This window comes from Ictidomys tridecemlineatus, unplaced genomic scaffold, assembly GCF_052094955.1.
Source record: "Ictidomys tridecemlineatus isolate mIctTri1 unplaced genomic scaffold, mIctTri1.hap1 Scaffold_89, whole genome shotgun sequence".
NCBI lineage: Eukaryota > Metazoa > Chordata > Mammalia > Rodentia > Sciuridae > Ictidomys > Ictidomys tridecemlineatus.
Window position 1 is genome coordinate 929,398 of NW_027526129.1, and position 9,859 is coordinate 939,256.

Here is a 9,859-nt window from a genome sequence, read left to right on the forward strand (position 1 = left end):
TGTCAATCATTTGTTAAAATGGAAATAATAATGATCAATAATTGTTTTGTCTATTAGAACCTCCAAAATAAACCTGGCTGATGTTGCCACAAGACAGGACAGGTATTTATTTGGTTGTTGCTGTCCTGGATTGGTTAAAAAAAATACACATATGTATATAATTAATATATATTAAAATATTATTACTAATGTATATTATTAATATATATTAAACTGTATTATTGATGCATATTATTAATATGTAATATATATATATTTTTTTTTCTCACTTGGTTTGGGTTAGTTTGACTTGATCCAATGCAGGTGTCCCAGTCCACACAGCCCATTTCTCTGCTGTCACCCTCTCTCCACATGGAATCCATCCTGCTGAGGCTTGTCTGAGCTGCCAGGGCTGGCCCCAGATCCCTATCTCTGTGCCTCACAGAATCTGTCTTCTTTTCAGGAGAGCTAAGTGTTAACATTGTCCTGAATGCATCTGCTTTTCAGGAAGATTAATGGAGTTCAGCATGCAACAGATAAGCCTGCCTGGGAGGAGCAGGAGAGAGCTAAGCTGTGTCAACAAGGCCTAAAGGCAGGAGAGAACCAAATTGATGACTCCAGTGATCTCTGCTTCCCTCTCCTCCTCCTCCCATTTTCAATTCTAAATCGATTTGATGTCTGTATATAAATCCAAAGATAAATGAAGAAGCTCATCCATATGAGATGCTAAAATGTACCTAGAAATGCAGCAAAATGGATACAATTATATTGCCCAAGGAAAGCACCCATGGAGTTATCAAAGACTATGACATTCCCACACGGTGGCGGAGGGGATGCAGGTGCAAACAGACAATATGAGACCCTCAAAGGGCCCCCTTGAGTAGTGATGATTGCTAAAATTCCTTGTCAAGGATGATGAATCTGTTGATGATATAATTCATTATCCTAAGAGAGGTTGCAGGAAATTTTACAAAGTGAGAGAGGAGCATCTACCAAGGATCACTTTCCTCCACTGTCTCCTCATACATTTAAAATAAACATTTAAAGGAGTTTACTAAAGTATTATGCTGCCAGGAGCATCTACATCAAACTGCAGCTCCATTGTCTTTTCAACCTGGAATTCCTCTTCTTGTTTCTGAAGTGAGTAGAGACTGCTTTCCGACAGATCTGTTTTGCCTTTCATATATTAAAGGTCTCTATAAAGTTCTCATGGATTCAAAATCCTCCTTCCCTGGGATGCCTCCAATTGATGACATTGGAAAGTTTCTTCTCAACATTTCCCCTGGGGTTTTCTCCTTTCTCTCAAGGGTCTCTGTTTAAATAACTCAGAGAGCAAGGAGTCCAGAGAGGTTCCTGGCTCTCAATGATTCAGTAAAGATGGGAATAGCTCTGTTTGGTAAGGATTCACTTCCTGCTTTGCAAGTACCATCTTCTCATAGTAGCCTCACAGGGCCAAGAACAGAGAAAGGAAACATGCTCTCTCCTGCTTCTTCTTAGGTGTGACCTTAAATGAGTCATTAAACCTCTTGAGGCTTCATGTTCTCTTCTATGAATGCATTATTAAACCAAGTTATCAAAAGTAATTCACTCAGCTACTCACTCTTACAGGATTGTTGAAGACTATTGATAATGTCCAAGATTTTAAACATACGTTAGCTATTCCTATTACTACTGCCACTGCTAATAATGAGAACAATGAGGGTTAGTTGGCCAGCATTATGGGAATTATCCAAATATCACAGGACCATAGTAAGTCCATGGTATATAGTGTATGTTTCCGTTAGCAAATAGTTTCAACCAGTTAAGTTTATGGTGTCTGGGCAGAAAAGAAAGCGAGAAGAGAGAATTTGATGATGATATAGAAGAGAAACTTTGTATAGGACACACTTGCAGCTAAATAAAGCATGCATCCCTACACAGTCCCACATAGTCAGAATGGTTGCTATGGACTGAATGTCTATGTCCTTCCCCAAATTCACCTTTATCACAAGTGTGATGGTATTTGGAGATGGGGGTCTTTGGAGGGTAATTAGGTCATGAAGGTAGAATCAATGTGATGGCATTTGTTCTCCTATATGAAGAGATATGAGGGATCTTACTTCTTTTCTCTGCAAGGATGTGTTGAGAATGTAGACATTGGCTAAGCTGGAAGTAGGCCCCCCTCATGAGACATTGCATGTACTAACACCTCGATCTCGGACTTCCCCAGAACTGGGAGAAATATGTTAGTTTCAAAGCTATTCACTCAATGGCCATTTTTCATAACAGCCAAGACTGATGATATTTGTATGTAATAAAATGCCTGGCAACATGATATTTTGGCTGGTCTTAAGGCCTGCAGCACAGGTTCTATGGCAGAGGCCACCTCAACTCCTTCCCCATTCACTGTGATAAAAACTCCAGGTGTTTCTGGCAGATGGCTAGGACATTCTGCTTTCTCTTTGTATCACTTACCCACAGATGTATAAAGATATGGGGGCAAGGATATTGTCAACCCTATGTCTAATGGTGCCCTAGACTGAAGATAAATCACAAAACAGCAGAATGAGGCTTCTGAGACGGAACTCACTCCAAGGGAAGGAACAATCTGGCCTTGTAAACTAAGCTTACAGCAGGGTTGAATTATAAGAAAAAAATACAAACGCAAACACAACGTGGCACCTGAGTGGGACCTTGCCCAGATCCAAATAGGCACATGTGTCCTGTGAGTGAAGGGTTACAGTTATTTCAATATAAATACTGTCATGCTTTGGCATTCAAGCAGTGATGTGAAACAGAGAAGCATTTTTCAGCCCATTGCACAAGAGCTGTGAGAAGGACCTCTGATTCTGTCATCTCAGTTCACCATCGTTTGACATAGCAGATCTGGAAAACCCTGGCAGATTGCCTGACTACCTGATGCGAGGTCTGTTTCAATCTTGTCTCCAAGGGAGCATCTGGCTCCTTCCCTGCTTAGAGTAGATGGGGCAGAATGAATCCACAGCCTTAGCATGTTCTCAGGAATAGAAAGTCAACAGAACACTGGAGAAAGCCTGAAATTCCAACTGGTGAGGAAGATGTGGTTTCAGAGCAATTTAGTGTGGGACATAAATATATGTGTGATCTAATTAGTATTTGTTATTTGAAGAAGTTGGGTGACTTCGCCAATTTGCTTAGGACTGAGGTTTTCCTGGGTTGCAAACTTTCCATCTTAAAACTGAGAATACAACAAAGCTGCTCTTTCTATAATACATGTGTGTGTGTGCATGATGTGCGCGCAAGCACATGCACACATACACACAGGTATATAGGTAGAGATACAACAATGAAAGTAACCAACATATAATACTCATGTGAGTCAGGGAAGGTTCATCTTGTTCTTTCATTTGTAGTGTGTTGGACTTACATATGCCAGGAAAGTATCCATGTAAATTTTTAGGTAGCCTAGTCTGGAGGGCTAACCTGCACTAGGAGATGGAGTTTTTGTGAGCCAACCTTAAGAACTTTAAGAAAGATTGTAAACAGCAGAGAATAGAACTCATTGTGCAAAGCTTCTAGCACCTGGAGTTGCCCCCCCACCCGACCCCACACTTCATACCTTCTCTCCTTCTAGTCAAGATATGGCAAAGTGGATTCTGTCCAGAAAGGAGAAAGCAGAGCCCCCAGGAGAAACGGGTCTCTATTGAGGGAAATAAAAGGTCTGAAAATTTTTCTGCATTGCCCCATTCAGAAGCTTCCAAGAGGAGCACTGATTTTTGCCCCATGGAAATGATCAAGTATGAAGGATTAATACAGGACCTTGAAAAGAAACTCCCATTTCCAAAGTGAACAGTTTGTCTTGTAGAAGGGATTTTGTTTTCTTTTCATACTGGACCTAAATTTGGCTCCTATGGAAGGTTTATGGCCCGGCATTACCTGAGCTCAGCCCGTGTCCCCACTAGGAGTGCCAGCTGAGAGAAGTAGAATGAATGGGCTATTTTTTTACTCTTTCTTTCCTCCCCTCAACTCCATATGTTTCTCAATTTCTAGCTCATAAATTTAATTAGGAAAATATTTTTAAATGTGGAAGATGGAGAATGTGAGAACTTGACAAATATAAAATGAGCTTCTATGGCCCCTGCACTTGTGGACACACGCTCTGTGTTTAGAGAGAAGGGTGTTGGGAAACCTTCATAAGGAAGATGAATTGGAGTTTCTCTGGAAGAGAGGAAAGCTGTTGGTATTATTTGAACATGAGGTAGGGAGGCCAAGGGAGCATGGATAGCCCTGGGAGATGACACTCTTGCCATAAGCATGTAAGTGTGTTTGTGGAAATGGAGATATTTGTACAATCTACTTATTGGATTATCTTCAGGAAAAGGGGGAGTCAACAAACATACATTGAATGTTTTCTCGGAATCCCATGGTGACATGTTCTCTCTCCAATGGCAGTCACAGAGCACGAAGAATGAGACTTCAGATGACCAAGGCAAGGTTTCAGGCAAATGTCTCAAAGTGACCCCCAAGAGAGGAAATGAGGCTCATGCTCTAAATGGTTGCTACAGAAAGCACCATTGCCTACGTGACCTCAAGCTAAAGAATGAAAGGCTAAAAATTTATTGCACTGTAGAATAAATCTTGCTTTTCAAAGAAGCATGGGTGTGTTTGACATTCTGAAACTACCCTGTGTGTGTATCAAGCAAATAAATACATATATTATAGATAATGTTCTCATTTTCAGAAAAGGCAGTTGTGAAAATATTTTGGTAAAGAGAAAAGATAGAATAAATCCAATGATGTTATGAAACTGGAGACTTCAGTGTGAATTCATGGCAATTATTACATAGAAAGAGATCGATGAACATGGCTATAAATATAGAAATGTCTGCGGGTGTAGAGATGTGTGTGTGTGTGTGTGTGTGTGTGTGTGTGTGTGTGTGTGTGTGTGTACATACATCTATTTCCTAGCTCTGTTCTCTTAGAAGACTTAAAACCAATGGGAGCCATGGCAATGAGCACATGAGCACATCTGGCATCCAGATCTTAGATTCAAAATGCCATTTTCTATTAAAAGGAATTGGGGCTCTTTGAAGAAATTGCTGGATCCATAGTGGAAGAGGGAAAGTGAAAGATGAGCCTGGAATTCTGTTTTGTTTTTGAAAGGAAGAAAGTGCCCAAAGAATGATGGGGACATGTCAAAAGAAGAGAGAAAGGAGCTTCCACCTGCAACTCTGAGGCAGTTTGGACAGCAGAATAAATCATGATTGTAAATGATTCTGGCCTATTGAATAAAACAACAGCCTATTGACTTGACAAACTGAGGAGAAGGAACAGCTCTTCCTTCCATTACAAAGTCAACTAATAAATACAGAGGGGAGGATGAAATTAGGAAATCACCATTTGACAGAATGGGGAGCATGCCTCCAGAGTGTAAGTGCTTTTAAACTCCTTTATAGGACCTCACTGAACTTGCTGATTGACCTTTGAGAGGCAAAGCATCTGAGTTTTGCAGCACTAATTACATAAACCTAGACAGAGTCACGTCTCAATACTTAATAGGACTGTGTCAAAAACCTACCATTTAGGATGATGCGTTGGGTGTAGAATAGGGTCCCTCCCCTGCCACAAACACTGGTGATTTCACCCCATGTTCAGACTGATCTTAGAAGCTGAAGACAAGAAAAAAAAATTCTCTCTATAACTTAGCCAAATCCACTGGCTTGGAGGGACACTGCTCCACTCAGAGGCAGCAAGCATGTCATCGTATCTCCTTGGGGACTTGGAACAGGGCAATGTACATGGAGAAACTTAATAAACATTTGTTGAAGGAATGAAAGAACAAATAAATGGAAAAGTCAGTGAAAAGTCTTAAACTAGTCATTAAGGACACTTAGAAAGGAAAAAGGTACCTGTTTCAAGAAGATTACAATGAATTTTACTCCAATGGTAAAAGAGAGTAATTTATTTGTTTTGGAATCCAAAGACATCCATAATTCTCTGCACACCTCTTTTTCAACTCTGTCTTCTTTCGGGTTTATGAATGACAGAGAGCATGCTCTATGAAATACAACCTTTGTAAACGCTTCCTGAATTACAACATCGAGTTGCTTTGTGATCTGCCTCCACTTGGGATTCTGAATGAGTCCAGGTGGATTTGCTGGGGGCCTTGGGTAGCTGGAGAACCAAGGAGACAAGGCATGCACACAGGACATAAGCACACATACGCCAACATCATAAACAGACACCTAACTCGAAAAGGCTGTGAGGAGCTATTTAGTGAACGCTTGAGTAGCTAGAGCCATTAGGATTGGGTGGGAGTGAGTTCAAACTCCCCCCATGAGGCCTTCCTAAGGCTTTGCAGGAGGGCAAGAATAAGGTCTGTGAAGTGGGGAAATGGAACGGCTCATCTTGTCCTCAGTGTCTGGGTCCCTGCTGGCTCTCCACTTCCGCTCACCCTTGCAAGATTACACACTTTTATTTATGCTACATTCAGGCAGAAAGCAGCCTGCAGCACTCTGGGGGTATTAACCAAGAAGAAATACAGATCAGATTTGACCAAAGAAAGCCTCGGACATCTGCATGGGAATAAGAAGGTCTAATATGCTCCTTTATCTGGTCTCTTTCCTGCTCAGGAAAGTCAATGCATAAATGATAAAAATTTATGAAGCATGGAGGTTGAGAGGCAAGATGCACAGTATTCAAGCCTGAGTTCCTGGCCAGATTATGATATTTATTCTTCCCTGAAATTACTTATTTCCCAAGGAATCAGGTCTGTTGCTACACAGTAACCTCTGTCCCCATGTCCTGAGTAGGAAGTTGTGGCAAAGGCATGCCTTTATTTTGAAGATGTGAAATTACACTACTTTAGGTGAAAATGATCTCTTATAAGGAACAGTGTTTTGCAGAGTCATTTATTCCTAGACCTGGAAGAATCTTGGAATTCATGTAATCTAAGCTTCTTGTTATGCAGAGGAGAAAATGGAAACATGGAAGGAGGAAGGAATCAGCCCCATGTCTCAGAGAGACTAAGCAGAATTGTCAGTTGAACTAGAGTTAAAAATCCAAATTCCGTCCATAAAATGATCAGGAGCCAGACATCACATTGTCATCTAGACAACTGAATCATTTTTTTCTCTTGTCACACATTGGTTGTCATCCATCTAATCCAGCTGGATCACTCACCTCAGTCATCTGATATATCTGGGCCAAATTTGATCTCTGTGCAGCAACCACAGGAAGCAATGCCTATTCTGACCAATTCCCTCAGTAGTGCCCAAACTCTGTGGACTTTAAAAGCAGAATTCCAGTAAAGTTTTGAACCATGGAGGCATTGTTGGCATAGGCATGGAATTCCCAGAGTGCATGAGTGATGACTGTCCATTATGGTGGTTCAAGTTTGGATTTTGAATACTGATTCTGACATTTTCTGGCTGGAGTTTGGAGCAGTTGCTTATTGCCTGTTTCATGGGATTCAGTGAGCTAATGTGTGTAAAGCACTCAGTACAATTTCTGCATTAAAATCACCACCATTCATTTAAAATGTATTAATGCTGTTTTATCATTTCTGTTTCTAGAATAAATCTAATACAATCATGGGATTATTGGAATAATCCAAAATATTCCAATAATATAAGCCAGCATAAATGGGAGTATTCCCTCTCTTCCTTTTCCTTGTGATCTCATCTATTAGAGTCATGGGCAGAAGTCTAGTCTGCTGAAGAAGAAGAGGCAGGAGTCCTGTGTCCTGCATTAACCTGCCCACCAGCATGGCGACCACCAGACCATGAAAATCAACCACCCTCTATCGCTAATTCATAAGCAAGCTCAGGTGATCCAAAGAATCATGCATTGTTGATTTCAACTATCAATTTTTTGAGGTGATTTGTTATGCAGCCAAAACTAACTGGTGCAGTGTTCCTCTGTGTTCATGTCCCAAATGAACAAGAGATGAGATGTGCGGAGAAAATGCCAATAACCCCCCAATGGCATAAGTCTTTTTTTCAGCAGAGAGGATGCTTTTGCATGGAATTTTCCCCACCCTCTTCCTTGGTCCCTCCTTTTCCGGTGAAGACTGTAATTTGTGACCTCAGAAAGGAGACTGCTGGTTGGGTGTGGTAGGGGACCAGGAAATGACCTAGCCTCATTAACACCATGCTCTGATTAGCTGAGCCAATCAGCCTGTCTCTGTCCTCCTGGAAACTCTTACCACCCTCTGTCTCCCAGATGAGAGCACACCACCCATTAGTCTTCCCTTCGGAACAAAGATGAATGTGAGCACATAGCGGAAAGGGGAGGCAGTGAAACTTGGCAGAAACTTGCTGTTGGGGTTCCATAAGGGCAGACATGCCACACTGGAGTGACAGGTACCAGGAAGTCCCAGACCGGGGCACAGCAGTCTTCCGCCTGACAGCCCTAGAATGAGAACTGCATTTGTTCCATCAGGAACTCACTCTCTTGCCTTTCTATTTCTTTCTGGGAAAGAGGCTTTTGTGCATGTTGCCCCTGTAACCTCTTTTCTGCATCTCAGTCCTGGGCCATATACTGCTCATTTCACCAGTGTTTAATATTTCAAAGAAAATATATCTTGATGTGAAGACATTGATCAAACCTTCCATCATCTTCTTTTTACCAGCAGGTAAGGGTAGGAGATGAAATAAAAATTAGGCCCTCAGCTGGGTCAGTGTTTCGTGTTTTCATTCATTGTTGTACATTCTATCAACTTCTGTCCAGTTCCTGTAGGATCCTGGCTCCAAGCCTTTTGAAGGAAATGGTACAGGAGAAGCCGCTGCTGCAGCCGCCGGGAGTTGTTGACATCTGGCGTCCCTGGGGGCCCTGGGATCCTCGGGCGGGCGACAACCTGGGCCTTGTGGCCGCTACGTGTCTCCGTGCTCACTCCCTCTCCTCAGACACTCGGCGTCCGCCATGGAAGCGCATCCGGCTGCCACGGGGGTCTTCGGGCGTCGCGGTCCCGGGCTTCCCGGAGCGAAGAGGGGAAAACGGTGCCCTGAGGCCCAGCTCCCTCCTACGCCCCGCCCGCAAAGGCGAGAAGGAGGGTCGGTGGACGGCCGGCCGCGGTGCGGTGCCCGCCTCTGCGCCGCGCCTCCCCGCCCCCTGGGGGCGCTGCCGAGGGGCGCACGCCGCCCATGCCGCCTCGGCGCCTGGCCGCGCGGTGCCCGCCGCTGAAGCCCGCTCGTGCCTGTCCGCTGCCCCCGCCACGCCTGCCCGCCGCCTTGTGGCGACCACCCTTCGCCCAAGATGTGGCACAACGTCGGGCTGCTGACGCTGCTGGTGTTCGTGGTCACGCTGCTGATGGTCCTGCTGCTGATGGTGTGCGGTTGGTATTTTGTGTGGCATCTGTTTTTATCTAAATTCAAGTTTCTACGGGAACTAGTGGGAGACACAGGATCCCAGGAGGGAGATCATGAGCCTTCAGGGTCTGAAACTGAAGAAGACCCTTCATCCTCCCCACACAGAATCAGATCTGCACGCCAAAGGAGGGCACCTACTGATGAAGGCCACTGATCCCAGACAGGGTCCTTTATTAGTATACAACGAAAGGCAATTGTGAGCCTCTGTCTTAGTGACTTGGCTTTTAAATATACTAAATGACTGAAGAACATTTATACTTGGATTTCATATCCAGTTCAAAAAATTTATATGTAAGCCATACAGTAATCAAGGGAATTAAAACCAAATTGGACCTTTGCAAATTTCATCTTAATGATAATATTTTGTTTCGATAGCTTTCTGCTCAACACATTTATTCCTTGGCTCTTGGGATTTTTTTGCTTGTTTGTTTGCACTGGTGTGAATCTCATAAACATTTCAAGCTTGAAAAGTATATTTTAATATTCAAAATGTATTCTTCATGTTTTAACTTGTCTGAAATTGGGATGCATCTCATTACTGTCAGCCAGGACTC

General features: G+C 43.0%; 1 pseudogene; it reads left to right on the forward strand.

Moving 5' to 3' along the window:
• The first annotated feature begins 9,192 nt into the window (after nucleotides 1-9,192).
• LOC144374806 (small integral membrane protein 13 pseudogene) lies at nucleotides 9,193-9,618 on the forward strand (annotated as a pseudogene).
• The last annotated feature ends 241 nt before the right edge of the window (nucleotides 9,619-9,859 follow it).